Consider the following 5,000-nt stretch of genomic DNA (forward strand, 5'->3'; position numbering starts at 1 on the left):
CGCACTGAGTCGCTGCTGGGGAGAGGGGCCAGGGCGTGGGGGGGCCTGTGCGGCGCCGCCGTCTGGCTTAGACCTGCCTCCACCGCGGGGGGTCCTCGACCCACCGGCGGACGGGCGCGAGGAGTGGGAGAGGGGGGCTGGCCGTCGGGGTCCGCCGCGGCTCCGGCACAAGCCCCAGCGACCCGGAGGTCAAGCGCGGGGCATGGTCGGCCTGGCCGTGTCGGCGTCGCCCTCCGGCGTAGTCCCTTGTCCCGGGCTCTTGCCCGTAACCTCAAAGGTGACCGACCGAGCGGCGTCTCCCCCCGAAGCCGTGTCTCGACTGTTGAGAACAGACGAAGTCCGGTGCGGCAATACGCCGGGTACTCCCTTCGCCAAACTCGTGCCCCCCTTCGATTCGTCTTTCCTTCTCCATCCTCCCTTCTCGCTCCGGGGCGTCCGCTTGGTCTCTCTCTCTCGCTCTCCCTCTCGCTCTCGCGCTCCCTGCCGAGCCGCCTCGGAGGACGGCGGACGAGGGGAAGGCGACGGCGTTCGGCCGCGGGGCACACCGCACGGTGAGAACCCACTCGCCCGCCTCCCCGCACGTCTGTCATCCCCCCACTATCGTAGGGGCTCGGGAAAAGACTGGAAAACGCGGAGCTCGGCGGTGGCGTGGAAGCGCCACCCACCGCCGCCGCTCTCGCCGATGCCCACCGCGGAGGCCGCCCTTCGGACGCTGGGGTGCGGCGCGGGCCTCCGCGGACGAGCTGCGCATCTGGAAGTCAAAGGGCCGCCCTCGGAGAAGATCGTTGTGCTGCCCCGCGCGGGGAGCGATTCGGACGGCGGGCCCCCACGCCGAGGTGGGTGGGCGCCCCTCCGTTCGCCCGTGCGGGTCGTCGGACCGCTGCCGTACCACGGTTCGGGTCAAACTCCCCACAGCTCGGCCGCCTCCGTCCGTAGACGGGAGGGCGACCGCCGGCGTGCGCGCCCAAGGACGAGTGCCTGAAACCCGGGGGGGGGTAACAGAGGAAGGAGACCGCCCGCCGTAAACCGACGCGGGCTCCAAAGCCCGGGCCGAGCGAGCGGCACCACCTCCCCACCCGGGAGCGCTGAGCCAGATCGATCGGAAGAAAGGGCAGGGGCTCGGGTGGAACCCCTGCCTCCGTTCTTCCCCTCGGGGGAGACGGGGAAGAAACGTGCCCCTGGAGTCCTGGAAGCGAGTGTCCGGCGCGCTCCGGGCGCCCTCGAGACGGAAGCCGGGTCGCGGTGCGATTCTCTCATAGGTCTCCCCGTTGGCGCGGAAGCGGGAGACATCCGACACAGAGAAACGCCGAGCCCGCTCCGAGGGGACAAAGTCAGAAGGAGCGATCCGCCCTCCCAGAGCCCTCCTGCGGACGAGGACTCTGGATCTGCCCCCCTTCTGACGACCGTCGCCCTCAGAGGACAGGAACCCACGTGGGGAGGGTCCGTTCGGGCTCGGGCGACCCAGGAAACGCGTCTCGGACTCGGGACGGACAACCGGCAAAAGTCCCCCTGGAGCCGCGGAAGCCTGGTCTCGGCGCGAGTGCGAACTTCCATGCAAAAGGGGGGTACTCGCCAAACCGCCTACCCGAGTCGAGGAACCACGAAAACAACGGATTTTGGTCGGGGCCGAGAGGTACCTCTCTCTCCTATATCCTGCAGCTGGTGTGCAAAACTGGGTATTTGCATGGTGAGACACCGACCCCCACTTTAAGGGAACAAAGTCAAAAAGTGTCCGACCTCCTGGAGCCGTGCGGCGGATCCGGCGGCCAGAAATTTCCTCATTCCGGTTCTATTTTTTTTTTTTTCGAATTTGCGAAATTTGGAGGCCAGGCGGCGTAGCTGGGACCTGGACTAGCTCGAAACACCCTGAACCGGTGAGCGGAATCGATTTCCCAAAGTTCTACGGCTCCCGGAAGCCAAAAACAGCTCGCCGGAAAATTTCAAAGTCCCAAGGACTCTTTCTTGAAAATCAATCCGGGGGCCATGGAAGTGTCCTCGGTACAACCTCAGAGCTTTCCCCCGCCTGGAAGTCTGACAGCGGTCTGACGTTTTTCAAAGTTTTGAGCTCTCTGTTTGTTCTCAAAGTCACAAAATCGCTTTTTTTCAGTTTTCCACCCAGCAGACCCAAACTTCACCCCCACTTAGGTCACTGTCTAGGGGCGCCTTACGACATATTGACGCCCCTTTAGGGTGGAAGTAGGGGAAATGGGTGATTTTTACACAAAATCGGAAATTTCTCAAAATTTTTCTAAGTGTCAAGGACTCTTCCAGAAAATCTCCCCCAGGCTCCTGGAAGCGTCCCCGGTACACCTCTGGCGGCTGCCCCCGCCTGGAAGTCCGACACACGCCTGAAATTTTCAAAGTATGAAAATACGCATTTTCATCCAAAAATTCAACTTTCCCCCCGTGCACCGCAAACTTCACCCCCACTTAGGTCACTGCCTTGGGGTGCCTTACAACATATTGACGCCCCCCTGGGGTGGAAGTAGGGGAAATGTGACATTTTTCACAAAATCGAGATTTTCTCAAAATTTTTCTAAGTGTCAAGGACTCTTCCAGAAAATCTCCCCCAGGCTCCTGGAAGCGTCCCCGGTACACCTCTGGCGGCTGCCCCCGCCTGGAAGTCCGACACACGCCTGAAATTTTCAAAGTATGAAAATACGCATTTTCATCCAAAAATTCAACTTTCCCCCCGTGCACCGCAAACTTCACCCCCACTTAGGTCACTGCCTTGGGGTGCCTTACAACATATTGACGCCCCCCTGGGGTGGAAGTAGGGGAAATGTGACATTTTTCACAAAATCGAGATTTTCTCAAAATTTTTCTAAGTGTCAAGGACTCTTCCAGAAAATCTCCCCCAGGCTCCTGGAAGCGTCCCCGGTACACCTCTGGCGGCTGCCCCCGCCTGGAAGTCCGACACACGCCTGAAATTTTCAAAGTATGAAAATACGCATTTTCATCCAAAAATTCAACTTTCCCCCCGTGCACCGCAAACTTCACCCCCACTTAGGTCACTGCCTTGGGGTGCCTTACAACATATTGACGCCCCCCTGGGGTGGAAGTAGGGGAAATGTGACATTTTTCACAAAATCGAGATTTTCTCAAAATTTTTCTAAGTGTCAAGGACTCTTCCAGAAAATCTCCCCCAGGCTCCTGGAAGCGTCCCCGGTACACCTCTGGCGGCTGCCCCCGCCTGGAAGTCCGACACACGCCTGAAATTTTCAAAGTATGAAAATACGCATTTTCATCCAAAAATTCAACTTTCCCCCCGTGCACCGCAAACTTCACCCCCACTTAGGTCACTGCCTTGGGGTGCCTTACAACATATTGACGCCCCCCTGGGGTGGAAGTAGGGGAAATGTGACATTTTTTCACAAAATCGAGATTTTCTCAAAATATTTCTAAGTCCCAAGGACACTTTCAGAAAATCTTCCCCAGGCTCCTGGAAGCGTCCCCGGTACGCCTCCGGCGGCTGCCCCCGCCTGGAAGTCTGACACACGCCTGAAATTTTCAAAGTATGAAAATACGCATTTTCATCCAAAAATTCGACTTTCCGCCCGTGCACCGCAAAATTCACCCTCATTTAGGTCACTGCCCTGGGGTGCTTTACAACATATTGACGCCCCCCTGGGGTGGAAGTAGGGGAAATGTGACATTTTTCACAAAATCGGAAATTTCTCAAAATTTTTCTAAGTCCCAAGGACACTTTCAGAAAATCTTCCCCAGGCTCCTGGAAGCGTCCTCGGTACGCCTCCGGCGGCTGCCCCCGCCTGGAAGTCTGACACACGCCTGAAATTTTCAAAGTATGAAAATAATGCATTTTCATCCAAAATTCGACTTTCCGCCCGTGCCCCGCAAACTTTACCCACAGTTAGGTCACTGTCCTGGGGTACCTCACAACATATTGACGCCCCCCTGGGGTGGAAGTAGGGGAAATGTGACATTTTTTCACAAAATCGAGATTTTCTCAAAATATTTCTAAGTCCCAAGGACACTTTCAGAAAATCTTCCCCAGGCTCCTGGAAGCGTCCTCGGTACGCCTCCAGCGGCTGCCCCCGCCTGGAAGTCTGACACACGCCTGGAATTTTCAAAGTATGAAAATAATGCATTTTCATCCAAAATTCGACTTTCCGCCCGTGCCCCGCAAACTTTACCCACAGTTAGGTCACTGTCCTGGGGTACCTCACAACATATTGACGCCCCCCTGTGGTGGAAGTAGGGGAAATGTGACATTTTTCACAAAATCGAGATTTTCTCAAAATATTTCTAAGTCCCAAGGACACTTTCATGAAATCTTCCCCAGGCTCCTGGAAGCGTCCCCGGTACGCCTCTGGCGGCTGCCCCCGCCTGGAAGTCCGACACACGCCTGAAATTTTCAAAGTATGAAAATACGCATTTTCATCCAAAAATTCAACTTTCCCCCCGTGCACCGCAAACTTCACCCGCATTTAGGTCACTGCCCTGGGGTGCTTTACAACATATTGACGCCCCCCTGTGGTGGAAGTAGGGGAAATGTGACATTTTTTCACAAAATCGAGATTTTCTCAAAATATTTCTAAGTCCCAAGGACACTTTCAGAAAATCTTCCCCAGGCTCCTGGAAGCGTCCCCGGTACGCCTCTGGCGGCTGCCCCCGCCTGGAAGTCCGACACACGCCTGAAATTTTCAAAGTATGAAAATACGCATTTTCATCCAAAAATTCAACTTTCCCCCCGTGCACCGCAAACTTTACCCGCATTTAGGTCACTGCCCTTGGGTGCTTTACAACATATTGACGCCCCCCCTGTGGTGGTAGTAGGGGAAATGTGACATTTTTCACAAAATCGAGATTTTCTAAAAATTGCACTAAGTCCCAAGGACTCTTCCAGAAAATCTTCCCCGGGCTCCTGGAAGCGTCCCAGGTACACCTCCGGCGGCTGCCCCCGCCTGGAAGTCTGACACACGCCTGAAATTTTTAAAGTATGAAAATACGCATTTTCATCCAAAAATTCAACTTTCCCC

This window comes from Ranitomeya variabilis, unplaced genomic scaffold, assembly GCF_051348905.1.
Source record: "Ranitomeya variabilis isolate aRanVar5 unplaced genomic scaffold, aRanVar5.hap1 Scaffold_399, whole genome shotgun sequence".
Taxonomy (NCBI): domain Eukaryota; kingdom Metazoa; phylum Chordata; class Amphibia; order Anura; family Dendrobatidae; genus Ranitomeya; species Ranitomeya variabilis.